We start from the raw sequence: 26038 nt of genomic DNA, 5'->3' as shown, positions 1-26038 counted from the left end.
GTCCCTCAAAGGAGACCGTCACGATGAGGAGGGAAGGAGCCATGCTGGGGGGGGACAGGGGAGGCCTGGCTGTTCCTGCCACACAGCTGCCTTTTCCCCAGCACAAAAGGTGTTCTCTGAAGCAGGAGAGCGGCAGCCGGGTGCCCCCTCCCAGGCACTGCTGGCATTTCTAGGGCCACTGACTGTGAGCGCCAGAGGTGGTGGCCCTGGTTTGTGGCTTCACAGACACTCCTCCAGCATGCAACGTGCCAGTGTGGCAACGTCATTGGTCTAGCCCGGTTCAGCCAGGTCAAAGGAGTCCCGAGAGCCACTTAAACAATGCCGAGCAGACCCGCCCTAAAAAACGGGGGCTGCCTCGCCACCACCCCGGTCCCAGGGGCCCTGCTCCAAAGAAACGGCCGAAGGCTTCTGTGTGAAAAGGCCAATAACCCATTCCTAGAGCCCTGAGGCTCCAGATACCCACAACCCGAGACTTAGCCTCGATGTGGAGAAGACTGGGGCCGTTTCCCAAAACAGATGCATTTTAGAAAACTGTTCCTTGTTCGAACAAGGCTCAGGAAAATAACAACGTGGGCAGGGCAACAGGATGCAACCATCCCGAGTCTCGGCAGCCCTGGGACAAGCACAGGAGATGGCCTGGCCGCCGTAGAGGGGAAGGAGGGGGCTGGCCAAATTCCAGCACTGCCCTGCAGTCACTGCCACTTTTAAGCCCGAAAACAGGGCCCCGAGGTAGCCCTTGGAAGGCGTGGACGGGCGGAGGCGCCTGGTGCTCTCAGAGATGGCAGAACCAGTGGAGGCCACGGGACAGCCAGTCTTTCAGCGTGGGGCACCACACACAGGTATCAGGACAGGCTGCTTAGCACACCTGCAGTCTTGTTTCGTGTCAGAATTTCACGTCTTCTGAGGGCCAAAATACTGCTGAGGGCCTCTGCGCCATCGCCCTAATTTCCCAAAACAGATTCTGTGGCTTCCACTCCATCTCATTTAGCGTAGCCCACCACAGGGTTCGAGTCCTTTTTTATAGTTTTTCAGAACATTCATGCTTCACGACGACGCACAAGGAGGAGAACAAGCATGGGCCCTTTTCCTCTGCTCTCACTTTACCAAGGAAGGCTGTGAAATGAGCCATCTTTGAAACTGTCCAGATTGCACCTGACAACCATCTCACTTCTGCTAGCACCCTTCAAACATGAACAGGCAACAATGCTACACACACACACACACACACACACACACACAGACACCTCTCACATGACAATATACTACAGCGCAGATAAACATCACACCAAGGCGTCTTTCTCCAACCAGCACACAGGAAACGCACCAGCAGCATTTCGCCACGCACCAGCACTGCTGCTTTCCAGCTCCGTGGCTCCTCCCCAACCCCTGCACTGGCACACCTTTTCCAGCACTTAACACACATGCCAGCATTATCCCTCCCTGGCACAACGCAGAATGTACTCGGTGGTGTTCCATTATCTCTAAAAGATCAGCATCTCATCACTTCCTGTGTTTCCTCTACAGGAGCGGCATGTCCTCAGCCAGAGAGAAAGAAATGGGAGGAAACAAAACCTTTCTGCTGGCGGTGTCGCATCAAAAACGCAGGAGACGAATGGACATGATTGTGCAGTCATGACGTGCAATGACACGCTGGTGTTCTCGCCCGACAATAACCCTGCAATTGGGCCTGAATAAAGAGCACACGGATTGGAACAGGGCGGGGCTCTACTTCCACCCCTAACAGAAGAGGAGGATTTCTGACCTGCACCAGGGGTCGTCAGGTGAAGAACTTTTCCCCAAGAAAAGCCCCAGAGGGAGGAGCAAGCGTGGGAACGGGCCTGACATTTGGAAGCGAGAGAGACGGGGCTCTGGAACTCAGAAAACGTTCTGAGGCCTTCACAGAAGAAAAGGGGCTCTGAGCCTTTGAGGGAGGACCACCTTCTGAAGGACGGAGAGGATTCAGCGGCTCCTGCAAGGGGACGGTGGGAAGCCATAGCAGTGTGCAACTCTCCTCCTTAGGAACAGAAGCAAGTATGTGCCAGTCAGACCACAGGCACATCCAGGATGCGGCCTGCCAGAAGCACTGATGAGGGGTGCCACACAACGATTTATCCAATACATCAAGTACACCTGATGGGTTCCCTTCCTCACAATGTTTACACAACTTGCCCAGAGTACATCATATTCACAATGTGCTACCTCTCATCCATACTCAAATGATACTGCCACAAGCAGCCACACCTGGATCACTGCACTCTTTGTTGCTGGAGGGAGGGAGGCTCAAGGGCGTGGGGGCTCAGGTGTGTCCTTCCCGGCCATGGAAAGGGCAAGGGCAGAGGAACAACTGCCTGTGGAAATGGTGCAGTATAAGAATTTTGGTCTGTGGGGCCACCGTCTACACCTCTGGACAAAGGGACTGTGGTGGAACTGTTTGGCCAGAGCATGCTGACTTGTTCAGGAGGGCTTTCAACTGAATCCTATGAAGGGAAGAAATGAAAACCTTAAAGAAAGGAGCTTGAGTACGACATTGTGGAACCAAGTGAGAGTGTTGCTGTAATGGGTCCATTAAACTTTGCTGCAGATGCCTTGAAATAACTCCTGCCCATCATAATCTATGAGCTTTTTCACTGATTTGAGAAGATTTAAAAACAGAGAAAGGAGCTTTAGAAAAATACTAAGGAATTCTGGCTTAGCATATTAATTTCATCATTTATGTCTTTACTCAGAACTAAGCCTCCTTGATTACAATGAAGCATTCTCAAGAAAGCCATGTCCTGTTTTAAACATACAGAAGAATGAGACAGTAGAATGCATTATATTCCTTCAGATTTCAGAGAAACCTATTTTGGAATGTACCTCATTCCAAAAAAAGGTCTGTGTTATATGCTAATATATAATGCAAAGGCTGTGTTAGGCCCTTATTCCCAATGTAACTTATTTAAAGCATGAATGCAAGCATCAATTAATTTGTTAGAATAATATATTTTAACAATACTGAAACATTTAATTAATACAGGAGCTAGATCATAAAACCTGTAGAGTTATAGATTTGGAAGGGACCCTCCCAGCTGTGGAACCCAACTCTATGGCCCTGTGTGGGACTCTGGATTCAAGCATCCCAAATAAAGGGATCTAGCCTCTGCTTGAACACCTCTAGAGAAGGGGAGCCCACCACCTCCCTGGGCCTTTGGTTCCACTCTCCAACTGCCCTTACAGTTATGAGGTTTTTCCTAACATTCAGTTGGAATCTGTCTTCTTGTAACTTAAATCCATTATTCCATCTCTTGTAACGAGAGAGAACCTTCTTCTGGGCGACATCCTTTTAGATCTCTGAGGAGCACTACTATAGCCCCTTCCTTCTCCTGCTCCTATGACTAAACACATGCAGCGTCTTAGTATCTCTTCATAGGACTTCACTTCCAGTCCCCTATCATTCTGACTGCCCTCCTCTGAATGGTTCCAATCTGTCTTCAAGTGTGATGACCAAAGACTGAAGGGCAACAGTGATCGCTGTGAGATGGATACCAGACCTCTCTCATCAGGAGCTTTTCAGGTGCCCTTACTGAAGTAGAGCAAATGGTCCCAAGAGAAATAGCCTTTTCATGGGAAAGGGGTGGCACTTGTAGAACCTCCCCAGGTGCCTACAAACAGGGTTCTCTCAAGGTTCAGTGAAGAGACTGTTCTTTTCCCAGAAATATTTTAACAAGCATTTTACAGGTTCTACAACTTCACTGTGTGCTGCTGCAGCAGCTGCTGCTTCTATTTTGGGGATCTTTATGTATTATGACTAGTGCTGATATTTCATGTTATTACACCATTTTCTATTATTGTTTTTACACTTTTATTTCTAAAATAATGCTTTCATAGATTTATATATTACCCACTCTCGGGTACTCCAGAAATACAATTAGATACATAAAATACTGTGGTCTGATCCTACCTGCTTGAAACTAGGATCACACTTTCCCTGAACAGACAGTACATCCTTTGCACAGATAACCCACCTTAACAAGGGGAGGCAGGAGCTCAACTATTTTGAATTCCCTCTCAGTCTTCTCAGGACTAAACATTCCCAGTTCCTCCAACTGTTCTTCATGGGACTTAGTTTCTAGTCCCTAGATCAACCTTGCTGGACCTGTCTTTAATGTGTCCCATTTCCCCGAGACCTTCTTACAGTCGAGCCCAGAACTGATCGAGATGGGATCTGGCCAGAGCAGAATTATTTCTTGTCATTTGGAAATGTCATTTCTGCTAATGCTACCTAAATTGCAACTGCCTCTTTTGCAGGCAGACCACGCTGCTCACACTCAGTCAAGTGCAGCTCTGAGATCTTTTTCACATTTACTGCTGCCAAGTCAGGCATACCCCCATTTCATATCATAGATTTGACCTCTACATCTTAAGTGAAGAACTTTGCACTTGTCCCTGTGAGATTTTATTCTGCTGTTTTCAGCCCACATTTTCTTTCTTTCAATGAGGCTATTGCCAATTTTGTGTCATCTGCTATTTTGATCAGCACTTCCTCTACCTCCTCATCCAAAGCATTAATACAGTCAGGACCAGAAATATTGGAACAAGGATACCTGTTTTGGCATTTGGCCTCTGCACACCACCACATTGAAGTTGAAAGGAAATACACCCAGAGGGGAGTGAACTGTCATTCAAGGGGTTTGACAAAAGTGGGGCACTAACCATTCAGGGCGTACAGCCAGTGGCATACACACACACCCATCGTTGGTGGCTCATAAGTAAGGGAACGAATGGCTGACAAGCAGCTGCATGGCCAGGTGTGGCCTGTTTCCTGGGTACCCCATGACCAATCAAGCAGATAAAAGGCCTGGGGGTGGTTCTGAGTGTTCCATTTGCATTTGGTAGCTGTTCACTGGAACCCTCAACATGAGGTCCAAAGAGGTGTCCATGTGAGTGAAGGAGGCCATCATTAGGCTGAGAAAACAAACTAAACCCATCAGACAGATAGCAAAAACATTTGGGAGTGGCCAATACAACAGTTTGGAACATCCTGAAAAAGAAGGAATTAACTGGCAAGCTCAGCAACAGCAAAAGGCCTGGAAGACCACTGAAGACAACTAAAGTGGATGACCACAGAATTCTGCTCATGGTGAAGAGGAACCCTTTCACAACATCTAGCCAGGTCAAGAATGCTGTTGAGGAGGTAGGCATGTCACTGTCAACATCTACAGTCAAGAGACAGCTTTATGAATGTAAATACAGAGGCTTCACAACAAGGTGCAAACCACTGGTAACGCTCAAGGACAAAAAGGCCAGATTAGACTTGGCCAGCAAATACCTAAAAAAGCCTGCCCAGTTCTGGAATAAGATTCTTTGGACTGATGAAACCAAGATTTACTTGCACCAGAATGATGGGAAGAGAAGAGTATGGAGAAGGAAAGGAACAGCTCATGATCCAAAGCATACCACATCTTCTGTCAAACATGGCAGAGGCAGTGTCACGGCATGGGCATGCATGGCTGCCAATGGAACTGGGTCACTGCTGTTCACTGATGACCTGCCTGCTGATCAAAGCAGCAGGATGAATTCTGAAGTGTACAGGGCTATACTTTCTGCTCAGATTCAGCCACATGCTGCCAAACTGACAGGACGCCGCTTCAAACTGCAGATGGATAATGACCCAAAACGTACAGCAAAAGCTACCCAAGGGTTTCTCAAGGCAAAGAAGTGGGATGTTCTTCAATGGCCAAGTCAGTCACCTGATCTCAACCCAACAGAGCATGCTGTTCACTTACTGAAGACAAGGCTGAAGGCAGAAAGACCCACAAACAAGCCGCAGCTGAAGGCAGCTGCAGTAAAGGCCTGGCAAAGCATCTCGAGGGAGGAAACTCAGCACTGGGCCACGTCCATGGGTTCCAGACTTCAGGCAGTCATTGACTGCAAAGGATTTTCATCCAGGTGTTAAAGGCGATCCTTACGCTTGTAATGATGTTGGTTTGTTCCATTACTTATGAGCCACCAATGATGGGTGTGTGTGTATGCCACTGGCTGTACTTCCTGAATGGTTAGTGCCCCACTTTTGTCAAACCCCTTGAATGACAGTTTGCTCCCGTCTGGGTGTGTTTCCTTCCAACTTCAGTGCGGTGGTGTACAGAGGCCAAATGCCAGAAGAGTTATCCTTGTTCCAATATTTCTGCTCCCGACTGTATAAGCGTTGGAAGAGTCTCCAGCCCAGGGCTGAACCTTGTGGCGTCTCACTGGAAATCACTACCCAGCACGAGGAGGAACCATTGATAGGGAAAGGCAGAGAGAGAGAGATACATACTGATTTAGTGGAAAACATCCAGTAAACTAACAGTAAACGTCACCCTGCCCTGCTCCCTGGAACACCATTTAAAAGTTTTGCTCAGGAAAAAGCAACAGCCATGCGACTAGCTGAGAGCTTTATCTTTTAAATTAAGCTAAAAGGTAAGCTTACACCAGCTAAATTTCTTATTTTCATAAATAAGGTCTCTTGAAAGTTATCACTCCAGGATAATTATGCCTGCAAAAGCCCTCTTGTGACGAATTCTTTCAGCATTTAACACCGTCTGCCCTAACGAAGCGTTGGCCTTGTTAACAGACCAAATCGGAGGAGACAGAAGCTTCTCTCCCCACCCGCTGACAGCCGCTGACAGGACCCTCTGCTGCCGTTCCGCCTGCTGGGCCCCCGTCAGAAGCCCTCCGCCGCGGAGGAGGAACCAGCGCAAACCGCGCGGAGAGGCATTCGCACCGGGCGGGGCGGTTTCTGTCCCTGCTCCCCAGAAAGCCCCTCCCCCCGTGCAATATGCAGCTGGTTCCGCAGGGTCAGGAAGACCCCCCCCAAGGCCGGAGAGCCTCGAAAGCACGGCGGCAGCCTCCCCCGTCTCATCCTGTGCAGCAGCAGCAGCAGCAAGAGAGCTGGGGGGGGGGGCGGAAGGAGGCTCAGGCCCAGACACTCGCACTGAAACCACGCTGTCCAGGAGGGCTGCCTGATGCCAGGATCCATTCCCGTGAGCACTACTTGCTCTGGTGCAGCCAGAATAAGGATGAAGGGCCGTGGGCCTGCCTCAAGGGGACCCCGCCTGAGGCAGGCCCCTTCTCCCTCCTCTGCGTGCCTGACAGAACGCAGCAGGACTTGGGTTCCAGGTGGGCCAGCCACGGGAGTAAGAGCATCCCCACCAGGTGCAGAAAAACTGCTGCAACGTCCCCCGACACCCCTTTTGTTCCCTCAGAACTAAAGACAGGGGTTGAAGGCTTACCGGCTGCCAGACCAAATGAAGCTGGATAGAAAGAAGGCTGCAGTTTCTGCCTACTTGGCATGCAGAAGAATTGTTCAATATACAAAGTACACTGGCTCTGCACTGAATTAGACGAGATTCACATTTTTACAGCCCAAAGATCCAGGGAGCTGGACGGCCCTCCATCTGGGATGCTTTCATTTGGATTCCTACAAGGGGGAAGAGACCACAGTCTGAAAGGCTGCTTCCAGCCCCTCAAATGGGAGAGGAAGACCAGCAGCTCCTGATCTCCAAGATGGATTGTGGTAGAGAATTATAATGCTAATCAAAAAGCAAAACAAAGAAAAACTGCTTTGTGGAAGTGGGCAGTCTGTAGATAATTGCATAATTGGACAAGTGCTAACATGGACCATTTTGTCCCAGTAGACAACCTTTAGGGGCTTGGAGCACATTTGCAACACTGAGAGCGTGTATTCATTTATTGATTGAAATTTCTTTATCCCTATAATCATTTAACAGACTTCTGGGAACAACCTAAACATAACAACACAATAAATCAGACCAATAAATAACATCAGACCAACGTAGGAGGAACACTCTGAAATGGGTGGCCACGGGAAATGGATTGGTAAGCACTCATTTTCCAGAATGCAACAATCCTCCTGTGGGATGAAACTTGACTTAGCCTCTTATTTGCTAACTAAAAGAATCCTTAAAGAAAGTCAAGTGGAAAAGGAACCTTGGGGGCCCTGAGGGATCAGTACATTGCCTACTCTGCCTCGTACTGCTGGTGCCCAATGACACAGGAATACCGCCTATCCAATCTTTTTGGTACTGCAGAGGCTTGGGGAGGGGGCAACGTGAGGCCTTCAAACAGTGGTCCACCATGTGCCCCGCATGTGGAGCACTCCAGCATCAATATACTGAGCCTCAGCCTTCCTCCCAGTCTTGGAATGGCAAAGATGCGTAGAGACTGTCTTTAGACTGGCACAACTTTTAAACTGCCATCGTTTCCAATAAAACATAATTAAAGCATATACAGTAAAATTGCATACATACAAATAAAAGCACCATATAAACTAGGTACTGTAGGTCATCAATATCTAAAACAATCAAATTAAAATACAATTAAATATGATTAAAAAGCTTGGAAAAATAGGAAGGTCTTTACTTGGCACCAAAATTATGCTAACATGGGCACCGGTTGAACCTCTCTGTGGAAGGCATTCCATCAGTGGGTGCCACTCCAGAAAAGGCCCTCTTCCTTGTAGAGGGCCTGATTCTTTCTAAAGATGCCAGACTCAGAAGAGGATTTCTAAGAGGACTTTAGTATTTGACTCTTTCTAAAGATGCCAATCTTAAAAGATAATTTCTAGACAATGTTTGTTAGAATCAGTTGGGAACAGCATGATGATAATGACTATGTTATTTCTCTGCAAGTATTGTGAAATAAGCGCCATTACCAAACAAAGAATGGAATGCTCCCCAAAGTTAGGGTTACTGTATTTATTCACAGGATCAAACCTTAAGCTTAAAAATAAGGAACGTATTATTTACTTAATCTTAGCAGCTAAAATGATAGCTGCTCAACACTGGAAAACATTATATAATCTAACAATTAAAATGTGAATTAACAAGGCCTCTTCAATCGCCATGTTAGAAATGGTAAAGTTACAGGTAAAGTTGAAATAATGCAACATCAGAGGGAGGAACTACAATACTACCAAATGTGGGCAACTCTGTGTATAACCTTAATTAAAACAGATGTACAATGCTTATAATAGACAGCAAATATGAAGGTGTTTATTATCTGTTTCTCTCTTATTTACTTTTTAGCTGATCTTTTTTCCATACGCATTATGGATTTATGATATTCAGTTACTTGATAATGTTTGTTAATTACTTTTCAGCAAAATTAAAAACTACTCTGCACGGCTAATGGGAAGTGAGATTTCTTCAATGGAGCCAAAAAAAAAAAGGAAGGTTACAATTATTTGATATTTTTATATCCTTGATACAACGGAGCTTGATGAGCTAACTATAAACCCTTCTGATCTGAAGGAAGTCCAGAAGTGAGAGTTTTACCTCACAGAACTAGCAGCAAACATTCTCTGAGGTTCAGTAGCATTCTGTGTTCTTTTAGAAATTATACTTAGGAAAACACGTTATAGTAGTACCAACTTCTATTCTTTTAACCATAGGCCACATCATGCTTCATTTCTCAGCCTTTTAGATAAGATCAAGTGTAAAAAAGGAAATACATTCAATTATTTGTCTTTTTCCCATTTAATCGCCCATTTTTTAAGGGCCAAATAACTCTGGCCACATTACCACCCCTTACTCCAGCAATCAATGCCCTTCCTTTTGTGCCTCTGGCTGCTGAAAAAAATGGATTAAAAAACTGCAACCTGTGGCCACAAAAGACTTCCCTTTTCCTATTTTAAATATTAAACCAAGGAAAGCCATATTCAACTGGCCTTAACACTGGAGTAACTAGTCATCTCTGGATTTAGTTTGACTTCCTTTAAAGCAGGATGGAGACCCTATTTCTCTCTCACACACACACACACAACACATCTTTAGATATGACTAAGACAAGAGTGAGGGGGTGTTCAGCAAATCCACAGGTGACACAAAGCTGGGAGGAAGGATTGCTAAAACCTCAGAAGAAAGGCTCAAGGCTCAAAAGGTCTTGATAGTCTGAACACCGGACCTTTTCCAACCAAATACAGTTCAGTGACAAGGAAAGTAGGGTTCTGCACTTAGATAGGAAAAACCTGATATACAGAGACAAGATAGCTGATATCTGCTTCAGTGGTCATACCTGTGAAACGAATCTGAGCGTTGTGATAGATCACGCATTAAGCATGAGTCAGCAGTGTCCTACAGCTGCCAAAAGAGCAGATGCAATCTTGGGCTGCATCAACAGAGGTATAATGCTTCATTCTGTGTTGCACTGATCAGACCATACCTGGAATATTGTGTCCAGTTCTGGCCATCACAAAACAAGGAGGATGCTAAGGAACTGGAAAGAGTGAGGGAAGTGTATCAAAGATTATGAGAAGCTTCATAGGCTAAATTCTATGAGGAATGATTAAAAGAACAGTTATGTTTAGCTTAAAGAAGAGAAGGTTAAGCGGAAACATGATAGCAATCTTCCAATACTTGAAGGGATGTCACAGTGCAGAGGGTGGGGCAAGAACCAATGGATGGAAGTCTTACAGAGGGAGATCCAAACTCAAAATAAGGAAGAAGTTCCTGAGCTACTAAGCAGTGGGACAGCTTATCTCCTGGAACTGTTGGGGTTCCCTCACTGGAGGTTTTCAAACAAAGGCTGGACAGCCCATCTGACTGGCAAGATCTGCCAATTCCTTCCCTGGGCAGTGGGTTGGACTGGAAGACTCCAAGGTCCCATCCAACCTTCTAATTCCATAAGTACTTTTCTGTGTACTGGGCTTAGGCAGCCTGCCTGATGCAGAAAGACAGCTTTCCTCCAGATGATATCAGATGAGCATAGAAACAACCTTGTTGCTTGTCAGATGCATGGCAGAAATTCTCAGAATTCAGGGGCTGATGTCAGTGGGCTAGCTGAATGAGAAGACAGATTTCAGGGCCTTGGCCCTGCATGGGACGAACTTCCTTCCTTCCTTCCTTCCTTCCTTCCTTCCTTCCTTCCTACCTACCTACCTACCTACCTACCTATCAGGACATTAGGAAAAGCTCTGAAGCCTCCAATAAAACTTCAGTTCCAGCTAGAAAGAGTGTCCTGTGGCATCTTGATGATTAACCAATTTATTCCTGCATCAGCTTTCCTGGACTAGAAGCTACGCCATCATGAAGTACCTTTTTAAGTCTGCTGCAGGAGATCAGTGCTGCTATTATTATGAAGCATGTTGCCCTGGCTATTCTTAGTGACTGAACCATTTATTGAGCCCCCTCAGTATGAGCTTTCCAGGTCCGAAGCACCAGGGCGTGGAATGCAGAGATGACCAGGCCAACCCTTCCAAGATCAGTTATTCCGTTTTCAGCCCTCCTTGTGAACCAGACACTTACTAAGTCAACAAGACTAGAAGTAAACTTAAAACAGAACTGGACTTTCAGTGTTTGAAAACAGCATTGATAAACTCCTGGCGGGGAAGGGACAGCAGGAAGAAACGCCCATGAAGAAGTTAATGAAACCAGAAAGACAGTCCCGGCTCTGCGAGGGAATACCAAGAACCTCTGGATAAAAATGAGCTGGGAGGAATGCAAGCGTGTGGGGGGAAAGGAGGCACAAGACTCAAGATATTAACATAAAGAATTTGATTCATGCAATAAACTGATAAAGAGCCACTACATTTGGGGTGGTGAGGGGACGTGCCCTGACACCTCATTTGAGGTACCAGAAGAGAACTAGTCTTTCTTGTTTGGAGAACCTTGATGGTTGGAACGCACTAAAGCACAATTCAGTCTAGGGAAACCCACAAATACACAATTATCTGGGTCTACTGCACGGCATTTATATTCTGAAAAATCACGGCTGCCCTGATAAGCTTTATGTATAAAATGTTTAAAAACATGTAGTTTAGTGACCAAGATATTAATATAAGGAAAATAACTCATATTATCCTTACACATCTCAAGACTGTAGACCAAAATAAATCCTCTATTTAGCATGTGCAATTTTCTCCTTAAAACAAAACAAAACAAAAATCTAAGATGATGCATTTATAGCAGGGACAGGCAACCTAGTGCTAACTAGTGTTCTAAACTACATTTCCCAGAAGCCCTTGCCCTTTGCCAGGTGGTGGAGGAAGTCGAAAGCATCTGAAATCACCATATTGCCTGCTCCCGCTTCAAATAAATTAACAGCAGGGATGTAGTTTTCTCATTTTTTATATAAACTAATATAAGCTCTCTCACACTGGGATGGCTTCTTATACTTCTTTTAAAGTTACCATCCTTTTACTGATTTTTTTAGGTATACCAGCTTTACTCTGTCCAGAGACCTTTGATTTTAGAGTAGTGGATCATAATGAGAACAACAACATTCAAGCCTGATTATCATTCTCTAGCTTTTATCACTAAAGTAGAAATGCAACATAAACTGATTCACATTAGAACTATAACATCTGATTTCAACACAGGACAGTTGCAAGATTTAACTGTAAGATAGCTAAATTGCAACAGTAAAGCATTAAGTTCAAAATCTGTTCATATTTCGATTTAGTTTGAAATCTAATGTAACCTTTTTTTAAAGATTTTTTAATCATGCTTTTATTATTTTTATAAATAACTCAAGGTGGGGAACATCCCTAATACTCCTTCCTCCTCCTATTTTCCCCACAACAACTACCCTGTGAGGTGAGTTGGGCTGAGAGCGAGCGACTGGCCCGAGGTCAGCCAGTCTCCTCGTCTCTAGCCTGGTGCCTTAACCACTATTAATACACAGGCTCTATTTCATCTGCCTGTCCCACCAGATCCAGCAGAGAGGGCATGTTACAGGTTCTGTTGTCTAGGGAGTTACACTTGGCAGGCCTGAGATGGTGGGCCTTTTCTGCAGCGGCGCCCGCATTGTGAGATCTCCTCCTCCCTGAGGTGAGGTTGGCCTCATTGCTTCTGAGCTTCCGAAGGTCCCTCAAGACCTGGTTATGCCAGCAGGCCTGGGGACCTCAGGGGACAGGTGAACTAGTGAGACGGCTCTGTTATTATTAACATTCCCCATCTACTATTCTTTGTATTAGCCCTGTTTTCTAGTTTTTGATGTTGTTTAATAATTAATAATGATAACGGTTTTAGGTATTTGTTGTTTTAGCTCTGTTGTACACCGCCCAGAGTCACTGGTTTTGTGAGATGGGTGGCTATATAAGATAGATAGATAGAAGTTTAAGCATGGATTCCTGTTCTGAAACTATTGTTACAGAACAATGCCAAACATGAATGCTACTGTTGATTTGCAATCATATCTGTGAGAGCCAGTTTGGTCTAGTGGTTAAGGCAATGGGCTAGAAGCCAAGGGGCTGTGAGTTCTAGTCCCGCCTTAGGCATGAAAGTCGGCTGGGTGACTTTGGGCCAGTCACTCTCTCTCAGCCCAACTCACCTCACAGGGTGGTTGTTGTGGGGGAAATAGGAGGAGGAAGGAGCATTAGGGATGTTCGCCCCCTTGAGTTATTTATAAAAATAATAAAGGTGGGATAGAAAATAAAATAAATAAATAAAATATCCACAATTGTAATGAAATGTGCAATAAAATCTCCACCAGGGCGCTACCTGGCAATGACAGAAAACAGAAAACCCATTTAAAGGTCTGTGGGACCAAATCCTTAACTGGCGCACAACAGGAAGCCAGCCAGCTGCCAATATTCTATCCAATTATCAGTACAAATATCAAAGTAGAGACCAAGAAAACAGATTGCACATCTCTGTATTTCCAGCCATGAAACTTCACCACCAAAGCTGCTCTTCCTCCTGGAGGCCAATCACATTTTAGCCAGCTCCCTAAAGCTCCACAGCTGAGGCCAAGTCCAAAGATCTGGGCACATCCGTGTGTAGAGAGACAAGGGCTCCTCGCCTGCTATCCAGGTAGACTGAGGCTGGATCACACCAGCATTTCTCCCACAGGCTGTGCCCCTAAAGCTGTCTTGTATCTTGACCTCCAAAACTATTGCTCTTACCACATTTATTTAAAAGCTTGTTTAGGAGATATATGATATTCAGGTTAAGTCCTTTATATTCAAACTTCATGTAACTTGAAAACAGTTACCATGTTTTTGAATGCTATTTGAAAAGTGGGATGTAAATCATGCATACTTCATGAGACCCCAAGCCAAAAGTGCAGACTTCACCCCAGACCAGAAGCAGCTGCTGAGTTCTGGAATGAGAGCTCCAGCCTGCATGGAAGTAGTGGAATTCTTGGTATGTAGAAACAAGCTTAGTGACTGAGGAATGGCACTCTGCACATGCCCCTATCCCTGTCCTTTACCACTCATTCACGGCAAAATGAGAAATTGTTATCCACCCTTTTTAACAGAAGGCCTGTGACTCAAGGTACCTGCCCATTTAATGAAACAAGTAAAACATCCAGTAGAATGGATCCAGCAGAATATTGCTTTGTAAAACCCTAAAACAATTTTTTAAAATTGCCTTTCAGGTTCTATGGAACTGAACTGGCCCCTCCATTATAGATAAAAAAGTAAATGCTTCCTTAAATTGAAATTGAAATGAAATCTAAAAATAGGTATTTAATTACTTCTTTTTAAAAATCCAACATAAGATCTTACTGATCTTTGTTGCTGCTAAAGCAATTTCTTCTATGGCCATAATTTAATCATAAACCATTTGTCAGGAATCCTAAGCCGACTGTGTGCATAGAACTTGCTCCTGCATAAATATGCAAAGAATTGTACAGTTAAGACAGAAAACTGGGTAATTAGCACTAAGAGCGAAGGCAGACAGGTCTAGAGAAGAAACATCCAACTACTAGACAAAAGCAAGTATGAAGAACTGCATTATGTTGCATTCCCACATTGCATTAAGCCATGATGTGATTTGCTTGCTTTTGGCTTCAGGTGATGTGAGAATAGAGTCCATGAATAATCAGTCCATGGCAGCCTGAATGCATGGTGTATTGTTTTACTTATATAACTACAGTTTAGATTGAAGTGTGAATGGGGACTGATGGAGAGATTCATAGCCCTAATCCACATACTGGTCTATTTTCTTTTGTTTTGGCTTAATGCTGGGGTCCCAACTTTTTGGGCTGGTGGGCACACTATAGGGATCCTGCAGAGTGCAAGGCAGGACTGGGAAACCTCTGCGCTTATCTGTCAAACTGATTTTGGCTTGTACAATGAACTAGGGCGAAGACCAACCATGGCCAACGGTGGATTCAGTTTGCAAGGCGGTGAGAGCTGTTTCTTCCATTCAATCCCTATTCCAGCTTTTGCCAACAGATCATTTCAAAAAGGAAAGTAATTAAATGTTATACACATGACAGAAAACGTAACCATTTTATTAATATTCTTGTGTTTGACCTTTCCTTAATACAGGGTTTCTCTTCTGCCACTTAAAGTCTTTCAACCCTGAGAATGTAATGCCAGGATTCTATGAATGCTGTGGGTCACAGTTTTTTAACAGAACAGATAAAAGGGATCACATTGTTCAGTTCAGAACACAGCTCCTAGCATTACTAGCAATTCAAGCAACTAAATTCACTTACATATTGGGTGGGTAAGGGAGGCTGGGAAGAAGAATGATACTTGCCAGGAGCAAGATACACTCCATCACTAGTAACCCACTTTCTGTGGCCAATTAGGTCTTCCTATTATACTTAGCCACTTTGTTTTCATTAAGAAAGGCGAAATTCATTGCTGACATTGGTCTATAGCAGGGTTTCTCAACCAGGGTTCCGTGGTACCCTAGGGTTTCACAAGAGGTCACTAGGGATTCCCTGGGAGATCACAATTTATTAAAAAAATTATTTCAAATTCAGGCAACTTCACATTAAAGAGGTAAGTTTCGTTCTTTGTTTTTAGTTTAAGAACACATATATATAGACAGGCCTACCCATGAAACGAATATAATAATTTGGTAACTTCCAGCCTACATTTGAGCCTGAACTTGCAGGGGTTCCCCAAGGTCTGCAAAACATTTTAATGGTTCCTCCAGGATTGAGAAAGTCTGGTCTATAGGATGGCACGTCATTCACAGGGATGGAATAAAGGAGCTAGCTTTTCATAAGTTTACAATGACAAACATTTTCTAACTCTACCCAAAGAAACATTTACAAAAGGCGTAGGCAGAAGGGAGATTGAGATGCACTGATAAATCTTTGGAGATCACCAAAGTTAATTAAGTAACAGCAGCAACTACAACAGTTTCCTCCATAGACTGCTGAAATGGAAGGAAGTTGGGAAACCAGGAGTGACAAACCAGGAATGAGAGGCCTGAGATATCAGTTGGGCTCCTAAAAACAAACTCCAGGTACTCTTAAGTATGGACTACACTACGCCAAAGTCAAACAAATCACATTATGTCTTAGCACCATCTGCCTATGTTTTCTGACCACCAACACTCCCAAGTTACAATTCTGTAAAAAAACTATGGCAAATAATGCAAAAAAATCCATATATTGCAAGTCTGAGTTCTCCAATGAAAAACCCTTTCTGTTTGAATGTTCCTGAGGAACCATTATCCGGTTAATGAAACGACGGAGAGCTAAAATTGTTCCACAGCAGGACTTGGTTTCCTGAGACCAGAAACAGGGTCCAGACTCGGTAACATCTGAAGGCCCCGGGAAGTACAACCGGAATGAGGCGGGAGGGGCACGGGTCCAAGCCCGCTCTGCCACCCGTAACACCCCACGGGGAGGGAGAAGGCACCATAAGGAAGCCCCTTCCTACGGGCTTCCGCAAGACAAGATCCCGTTCAAACGCAGAAAGACGGCGAGGGACCCTCCTCTCTGCAGTTCCTCCGGCGAACAACCTGTCCCGCGAGGGCTTCAGCCTCGGAGGGCTTGGGGTGCACCCTGGAGGATGAGGCGCCAGGAGCCCAAAAGGGCCCCAGACCTGCACCCAGGGCAGCAGCGCCGCACCCCGCTCGGGCATCGCCCAGGCCTCGCCAACCACCTCCGAATCGGGGGCCGCCGAGGGTCGCCTGCGGGGCCTCCGTTCAGGGCCGTTCGGCAGCCCCGCCGCCGCCGCCTCGACCCGGGCGCCCGCGGGGTCCCTCGGCGGTCCCGCGCGGGGGCCAGCCCTCCTCTCCGCGGCCCTGCGGAGCCCGCCGCCCCTCGCCCCGGCCGCCGGCATCGCTCCCGCTCGAGGCGGGAAGGCCGAGCCGGGAGTCCCATCTCCCGCCGGGCCCCTCAACGGCGGGCGCCGCTCAAGGGCATCTCGGCCGGGCAGAGCCAGGGGGCCAACGGCTCCGGCAACAGGCCCGATGCGCGCGGGAGAGGCCGCGGACGGCCCAGGAACCCGCCCCGGACGCAGAACCCGCCGCCGGGACGGGGCGAGAGGCCCGTCCGCTCCCCCGCCCGACTCACCGGCCGCTCAGGGGGACGCCGCCGCCGCCGCCGCCCTGCGCCCGGGCCTCATGCTCCGCCCGACCGCCCGGCCCTCAGCGCACGCCACTCCCGCCGGGCGGCCCCGCATCTCCCGCGGGCGGAGAGGGCGCAGGGCCTCGCCTGGCCGGACCTGGAAGGGCGCGGCGGAGGCCTCGCGCGGGCCTCTCCGGCGCTCCCCGCCGGCGCTCGCAAGGAACGGCCCGGCCCGGGGCCTCGCAGCAGCGGGTTGGACCCTCGCAGCAGGCCCAGCCCGGCCCAGCCTCGTCGCCTCCGCCGCTGCCGCCTCCGCTGGGCTCAGTGCGCGCTGGGCCGCGGCTTCACTGCAGGCCCCGGCTCCTCCCCGGCCGCTGCTCCGCCTCCCCGCGGGCCGCGTCACCCGCCGCCTTCCCCGCCTTAAGGAGGCTCCCTCGGCGGGCGGCATCTCCGCGGGAAGAGGGCCGTGGCCGCGGCGGCGGGCCTGCCCCCAGGCGGCGCCGGCCCCGCCCGGGACTCCGCCCAAGCAGGGGCTGCTTTTCCGGGGCGCCCGAGCGGCTCGGCGGCCCCCCAGGGGGGAGGGCGGGGGCGCCGCGAGCAGCACGGAGCCCCTTCGGAAAGCCCGCGGCCCGGCTTCGGGGCCCAAGTTTGGGGTGAGGGTCCCAGCCCTGCCCGCAGCCGGGCGACCGGCCGCCCAGGCCGTAGCGTCGCCCCCGAAGCCCCACGCGGGGCCCGACAGGCCGTCGACCCCAAGGGCCGGGGGTGCGCGCGTCCTGCCGCGCCTCCTCCGGGAGCAGGCTGCGGGAAGGCAACGCCCGGCCCGCTTACCGGCGCGGCAAGCAGAAGTGACGGGTCATGCTCGCACGTGGGGACGCGCATCAAGCAGCCGGGAGGCATCGACGCCTGGTCGGGATGAAGGCTGGGGCGGCGTCCGGGTTCCTTTGCCCCTCGCCCTCCCTCCGGCCCCGGGGCCTTCGAGGCCGCCCTCCTCGCAGCGATGGGGGGGGGGGGCGAGCAGGCCGGGCGCGCCGACCCTTCTGCCCGCTCGGGAAGGTTAGGGCAGCTTCGCTCGCAGGTCGCCGTCGCCGCCTCGTTTGCCTTCCAGGCAGCGGGAGCCCGCGCCCAGACCGCGAGGAGCCCCGCCGTTGGAGAGGGACATCTTCTCCCGCAGCAATGCCCCGCGCGGCGGGGAGCCGCTCCGGACGGTCAACGCCTGGCCCGGGCCGCTCCACCCGAGGCGCCGTCCCCCCCCCCGCCGCCGCCGCCGCCGCCGCCGCCTCCTCCTCAAGCGCCGCCGCCGCCGCCGTCCAGGGGCCGCGCGCGAGCGCTCCACCCAGCCCCCTGCCGCGGGCAGCCCAGGAACGTATGTCGCGCCCGCCGGGCGGAGAGAAGCAGGGGGAGCCCGCGCCTGGCCCCTCAAGGGCCACTCCTTGCGCGCCCGGGGCCCACGCGGAGGGGCCAAGCAGCCGGCTCCCGCCTCCGCCACGGGTGCTTCAGCGCCCGGGAAAAGCAGGGGCTGGCGGCAGCCCGAGACCCCGCAGCACGGCAAGAGACGCCCTTTTGTGCCCCTACCGGGCGATGACTATAACTCGGGTTTGCATTCATGAGAACGTTAAGACGGAAGCATTTTTAGGTAAGGTTTATATTCTGTTCTCGGGGCCACAGCAGGGGAAGCGCATTCAGCCTTGCAAGACTGATGTCAGCCCTCCAAGGTAGACCAAACTCGGGAACCAGACGAGCGAGCCGCCACGGCTTTTACTACTAGGTTAGGGAACAGAATCTTGCAAGGCTGAGTGTGCCTCCCCTCTCCTTCCCTCTGTTTTCGTGAGAACCGGGGAAGGGCTTGTCTGAGCCCTCTACTCGGACTGCAGTTCTGCCCCAGGCTCCGATTTTATTCCACCCCCCTCCCGTTGTCCCGTTGCTCGAGCTTCTTCCTTCAGTCCAGTCCATGCAAGGAGTATGTCAGTGCTTGCTCCCCTCCCGCCCCAGCCTCTCAGTTAGGAAAGGGATAAATCCCACAGAATGAGCGGTTCACACCTGGGGTTGCAGCCCTGCTTGCCACTGTGCAAGCCGCTCTCCCTGGGCCCGCACAAAGAAGCTGGGTGCTGAATTTCAGTGCATCCACACTTTTAAGAAGTCTTTGCTCACTGCATATGTATGCACGGGTGGCGGATTTTGTTTTGCGGAACAGATGGGCTGGTGACTATTTGGTGCCCGTGCATTTTTTTTGGGAATATATTGGATTTTAGGTACTGTACCATCACTGAAGAGGGATGTTTCTCATAAGGATATCTTCTGCATCGGCTCTGCTTGCGGTTGTTCCTGCATCTGAAGGAGCTTTACAGCCTGGTTCTGCCTTTTCTATCTATACTCTAAACCCTTCATTAAAAAAATCCAGTGTGTCTAAGTGCACTGCCTATAAATTCCAGTTGGTGCAATGTGGGCAACAGCTGATTGGCTTGCAAGGTAATCTCAGGTAGATTAGAGATCTGAGCTTGCATAGGATCGTGTGGGGGCAAAACTTGGCTTTCTTGGCACTTGTGGCAAACAGGCCAAAACGGGCCACAACTGACCAATCCAATCTTCACCATTGCTAGGGAACACGGCAGGTGGCCCAGGCATGACTAAGGTGGGTCATCTAGTCTATGGTTCCTCTATATTAGTGAAAAGAAGGTTATGTGCAAAAGCAGCCATGGTGGGGGGGATAAATGATGGCAGCAGCATCACACCCATGTAACTTCTGCCCCTTTTCTTTGTGCGTCACCTTGAGGCACTGGAAATCAGTGATAGCACATGGTATCAAGGCCTCGATGCCCACCTGCCATCATTGTGGAGGAGTGGGCCAAAACAGTTCAATTTTTTTTTTTTAATTATTGCTTTGTTGGCTCAATAGATGGATATTCATGGGATCCTTTATGGCACCAGAAGTGGCTAATTTATACGTGGAGGTTTTGAAGAAATCTTTTTTTTTTAGCAGATAATTCATAATTATATACGATTTTTATTTTATTTTAATTTTGTGTATAGATGTCTTCAAGTCATTGTTGACTCTTGGTAACTGCCTGGACAAGTCCTTGCTGTTTTCTTGGCAAAGTTTTTCAGAAGGGGGTTGCCTTGGCCTGTTTAGCCAGGCTGAGAGAGAGAGGGACTGGCCCAGGGTCACCCAGCTGGCTTCGTGCCCAAGGCAAGACTATGGTTTCTAGCCTGGTGCTTTAACCACGATGCCAAACTGTCTCTGTATGTGATGTAATGTTGTGTTGATGATATTATCCTCAAGGACATTGACAGAAGTAAATTGCTTCCCTTTTTTAAAATGAAACCAGAATCAGCAGCCCCTTTAGTCCATCAAAACTGCCCACCCAGTTCCATCCCAGCAGTTTACAAAGATGAACAGTGGGGGGTTCCTCCCTTCTGCTGCGGCTCCCCAGGAGAACAGTGGAGAGCCATCACAACTACAGGCTTCCTGCCTTTAATTAACCTGTCCAGCCTCTCTCGCTTTAAAATAATCTAAATTGGTGACCATCCCCACATCTGAGGGCAGCAAATTCTGGTTGAGTTCAGCATTGTGTAAAGAAATCCTGGATTTGTAGTTTTAATGGAAGATTTATTCATCCATCCATCCATCCAATTTGTCCCCACCCATCTCCTCCCATCTCCCACAGATCTCAAGCTGTGCCTTTTTCACACCATGCCTGGCCTTATATTAGATCTCTCCTTCCGAGTTCGGTGATTTCTCCTCTTAGGGGGCTGCACTAGCTTCCTTCCGATGTTGGTTTTCTGTACCTTTTCCAGCTCTTACAACCTTCTTTTTCAGGGGCAGTGACTAGAGTTCCACCCAGCGTCCAAGTGAGTCTCCCCATAGCTTTATATAAGAGCATGACTGAAACCAGCTATTTGATTTTTAGCCCCATTCGTAATTACTCAATCTGCCTTTTTTTAGTGCAGACTGATATTGGCACTGAGTTACTCATTGCTGAGTTACCGATCCAGCATCTTGATCCATTACTGCTAGCTCAGCTGACCTTTATATACGCAGCTGGTATTTTTGTGCCAGTGTCCCAACTCTGCACTTGCTTACACTGAATAGCCATTTTGTGGCCCCGTCATCAAGTGGGGAAGCACTTCAGTTTTACCGCCCATCAGCAAACTTGGCAATTCTGCCCCCTCTACAAACCTAAAGGACCAGTCCCAGTTCCTGGGGGCCCCCACACTGCACATCTCACTGGTGCGAGATGCCCACTTATCCCTACTCAGAGACATCGTTGCAGTATCTATCAGGTCCCACCTCTCCCTACTTTCATGTAGGTGCCCTCAGAAAAGAAGACTCTTCCAGGAATCCTGTTGGTCTTGCTTTTCAGCAAGGCTCATTCTTATGTATGTTTGTTTTCTTAATAAAAAAAAATCCACCATTTTTGGTAGAACAGATGTTAAGCAAATTCCCCTATAACCAACCTCCATCCCTTTTTAAAAACTAGAGTCTCATCATGTTTTCTGTTCTTGGGAACAGATGCTGCTCTTGAAGAGATTTCATGTTTGACTTTTGAAAGAATGCTCAGGTTGATACTATCTAGGCCCAGGGATTTATTTATATATATATTTATAATGAGTCCATTGGGCTTATAACTTAATTTCATGTTAGTTCTCTTTATCTCAGTTAAGCCGATTCCCCGCCTGAAGAAAAAGGCTCAGCCAGCTATGTCCTCAGACTTTGTTCAGTCTCCAAGGGCACCCAACCATTTCCTTGGTGCCACTGATGCCAAGGTGCACCATGACCCTTGATTCCTCCCCAGCACAACCTGCCAGACTATCTGTGCCCATTCCTGTACTAACCCAATGGTCCTGTACTGCATTATGCCCACTCTAGTTTTCATTTCCTCCCCCTGAAAAGAACCTGCAGGAGAAGGGGCAGGGGCACAGACAGCTGCTCTCCAGTCAGCCACATGGGGGAAACCTAGGGGTGGAACTCAGCAGTGGGAACATCTGCCCCACACTGTAAAGCTGCTGCGAAGGGTGGCAGCTGTGTAAAAATGGAGCAGCAATGGAAGACAGAGAGTCATGATCGCCGGTGCAATGTTGGCGACATCACAACGGCTCGCATGACAAAGCGCGGAGGTGTACTAATGACTGGAGAGGGATGGGCAATAAAACAGGACAAAGACAGTAATGGGTCTAGGAGATCTACAAGCCCTCATCGCCCGGTAATCGGCAATTAAGAAAGAGAAGATCGGGGCGAAGATCGGAAGGGCGCGTCCGGATGCTTTCGAGGAATTCCGAAGCCTAATCGCCCGGTAACGAGCCATTACGCCGCAGAAAGAAAGACGGAGCAATGCCCGAGGCGATTGGGGGTGGACGACCTCTCACCTAGCAAAGCATGGATGGCCGGTCACCCCATGGACCTCGTGGGGCACACCCGGGTAACGTGGGGGTGGAGCGCTAATTGGCGCGAAGCTATTTAAATCTACTCTTGGCGCGCTTCTCTCACTCTCAGCTTTCTACTGGTGTGCACTCTATTCTGAATAAAAGCCAGAACTTAACTCTGCTTATAGTCTGGGTCTTTTATTTAGCTTAGGCATTCCTCACATAAAGCTGAGAGTCATCAAGAACGGACCTCTCCAGCCTCTACCGGAAAAAATTTTTCTTGCGAGAGACGCAGCTGGCAATGACTGAACCGGGGACGATTTTGGAGTCGGCGCTGCAGAGCGGAGGCGCGAAAGACTCAACACAAGGGAGAGAGGCGACCAGACCACTCCTGGAACCGGCACTCCCGAGATGGGACACGAGCCCCCTCCCCACCCACACCGCACCCCAGTTGGGAGCCTGGAGCCCCAGCACGGAGTGGAGGGCCCCGATGGAAGATGAAGGCGGGAGTCAACAGCACTTCAGGTGGGATGTCGCGGACCCCCGGCCGGGAACATCCCACACCACCTGGAGACTCCAATACCCCCAGATGCCTGAGAGGGAAGTCACAGGACTGCCGAGCGGACCACAACCGGCAGCACCGAGAATGGACGATCCCGTCACGTAGGACAGGATCAGGGCTCTGGAATCCAAGGTGCAGTCATTAGAGTACCAGCTGCAATCCCTGACAAATGTGAGTGAACTCACAAAGAATGCTGCCATGCAGGGCGTAAGGAGGGGTCTCGGCATTCCACCCACCCTATCGCCGACCCCGAGAGGAAGGGACCAGACGCGGGACTCACTCCCAGGACCCCGTGGGCTCATTCCAGTAGGAATCACCCCTACTCACACACAAGTTGGGGTCGCTCCAGTCAGTGGGATCGCGAAAGACTTTCCAGTAAAATTTGACGGTGACCCCACGAACCTATCTTTCTTCCTAACAAACGCGACAAACTACATCCAACTATACGGACATTGTTTCGCATCAGAAGGGGCCAAAATCTTGGCTATTGCCACTAAACTAAAGGGCAGAGCCGCAGACTGGTACGTCCAAATGTCAGAGTCCAGAGCCCCGGCCCTAGCTACCTTTCACACCTTCCTGACCGCCTTGAAGCAGTACTTCGAAGACCCCTTGGCGAAGGAGAGGGCTAAAGGCGCACTGAAAGAACTTAATCAGGGGCAGAAATCGGTCGCAGATTACGCCCTGGAATTTAAGGTCTTAGCAGGGAAGATCCCTGAATGGTCAGAGGCCACCCTGATTGACATGTTTAAAGATGGCCTCAATTGGGAGGTGTTGCAGTGGGTGTTGTACAGAGACGATCCAGACTCACTACATGACTGGATCTGTCTTGCCAGGAAGGCTGAACACGCCCAGCGCACCTTCATGCTGGCAGCTAAGAGGGACAGGTTCCCTCCCAGTGGGAAAGGGCCAGTGCCACAGCCGGGCCCAACATGGGACGCCAAAAGACAATGTCGCTTTGCCCGCGGCCAGTGCATCAAGTGCGGTAAGGCTGATCACCGTGTGGCGGAATGCCACAAGGCTAGGACGGCGGATCACCCATCTAGACCGACGCAGAAGGCTCCACAGAAACCGCCCAACCCCCCCCCCGAGGCTGACAGCGGCACTAGCGACCCAGGATGAAGAGGAGGACATCTACATCGCAGAGGACAAGTTGGCCGCCCTGGAGCAGCCGGCGGAAAACGCATTCCACCTGTCCTAAACAGCGCCGCTGGACAGGTGGCAGAGAATGGGCGCGATACCACCAGGGTGAGTGAGGACTGTCCCATCCTAACCGTGACAATTGAACTGAGCTACTGCTCCAGGATCATCGAAGTCGAGGCTTGGGTGGACTCCGGGTGTTCCAGATGCCTGATCCATCCCAACCTAGTTGAGGCGCTAAAGTTATCCTGTTCCCCGCTCTCGAAACCACTGCTTTTCCAGCAGCTTGATGATTCCACAGCAGGGGGGGGGGGGGGCTACCCAGGGTACAGAGAACGTTACTCTAAAAATGGGCACACACAGGGAAACCATTGAGTTCGTGGTTACCCCGGTGGGCAAGCCTATAGTGGTTCTGGGAATCCCCTGGCTAACTCATCACAATCCCTACATTAACTGGAGGACCCGTTCGATAACATTCGAGGATGTGTTTTACCAAGCACCAGCCAAGGGGAAATCCCCCAATTTGACGGTAGGGAGGGCAGAGATTGTCGACCCTCAAGCTCAAGCTTCCCCCCTGGAGGGGCTGCCAGAACAATATGCGGACTTCGCGGACGTCTTTGGGGAGGAGGAGGCAGACCAGTTACCCCCCCCACCGCAAGACGGACTGTGCCATCGAACTGCTCCCACATGTCCCATTGCCGAAGCCAAAGATTTACCCGATGACCCAAAAGGAGTTGGCGGCACTGCGGGACTTCATCAACAAAAACCTCACATGGGGCTTCATTGAACCAGCAAACTCGCCGGTCGGAGCGCCCGTTCTATTCCGCGAAAAGAAGGACGGTACCCTAAGACTGTGTACAGACTATTGCGGGTTAAATTCAGCTTCCTTGTCAAACAGGTACCCCCTACCCCTCATGAAAGACATGCTGGCACACTTGTCAAGTGGAAAGGTGTTTTCCAAACTTGACCTCCGCGAGGCGTATTACTGCATCCGCATCAGGGAGGGGGACGAATGGAAAACAGCTTTTAACTGCCGTTTGGTCTTGCAGGGGCCCCGGGGGTGTTCATGCAACTAATTAACGAGGTCCTACATGACCATCTGTTTAAAGGGGTACTGGTTTATCTGGATGACGTCCTGGTATATTCCAAAACTGAGAAAGAACACAAAAGATTGGTCAGACAGGTTCTCACCAAGCTCCGGCACGCTAAACTTTATGCTAAGCTTTCCAAGTGCGAATTTCACAAGTCGCGCCTGGACTACTTGGGTTACAGGATTTCAGATAAGGGCATCGAAATGGACCCTGCTAAGGTCCAAGCTGTCTTGAGCTGGGAGCGCCCAAACACCCGGCGCCAACTCCAAAGTTTCCTGGGATTCGCAAATTTCTACAGATGCTTCGCAAAAGGGTTCGCAGAAATTGCCCTGCCCTTGACCGATTTGTTACAGACCAAAGGAGTCGGCAAAATGCGCAAGGTAAAAAACCCAGGGGCCATGCTCAATTGGACTCCTGCCTGTCAGACTGCTTTCGACCAGCTGAAAGCACTCTTTACAGCGGAGCCAATTCTAGCCCACCCCGACCCCGGACAGCCTTTTGTAGTGCAAGCTGATGCCTCGGATTTTTCAATTGGGGCTATCCTATTGCAAAAGGACCCTGTGCCTATCTCTCCCGGAAATTTTCCGAGATGGAGAGATGCTGGCATGTCTGGGGAAAAGAGGCATTTGCAGTAAAAGCAGCACCGGAA

General features: G+C 49.3%; 1 protein-coding gene across 5 annotated transcripts in view; it reads right to left on the bottom strand.

The window, feature by feature from the left end:
- The window catches only part of FOXJ2 (forkhead box J2), a 35041-nt gene extending 16952 nt beyond the window's left edge, over positions 1–18089 (bottom strand). For 2 of the 5 annotated variants that reach the window (XM_063310782.1, XM_063310783.1), the window contains exon 1: positions 18070–18089. The gene's annotated coding sequence lies outside the window, so the exon portion shown is untranslated. Of the gene's footprint in view, positions 1–14018; positions 14095–17247; positions 17396–18069 lie in introns of those variants that run through there. The other 3 variants (XM_063310787.1, XM_063310785.1, XM_063310786.1) reach the window with 3 other exon arrangements.
- Positions 18090–26038: the final 7949 nt, after the last annotated feature.

This window comes from Candoia aspera, chromosome 8, assembly GCF_035149785.1.
Source record: "Candoia aspera isolate rCanAsp1 chromosome 8, rCanAsp1.hap2, whole genome shotgun sequence".
Classification (NCBI taxonomy): Eukaryota; Metazoa; Chordata; class Lepidosauria; order Squamata; family Boidae; genus Candoia; species Candoia aspera.
The sequence above is the reverse complement of the archived record's forward strand: the minus strand, read 5'-3'. Positions and strand labels throughout refer to the sequence as shown.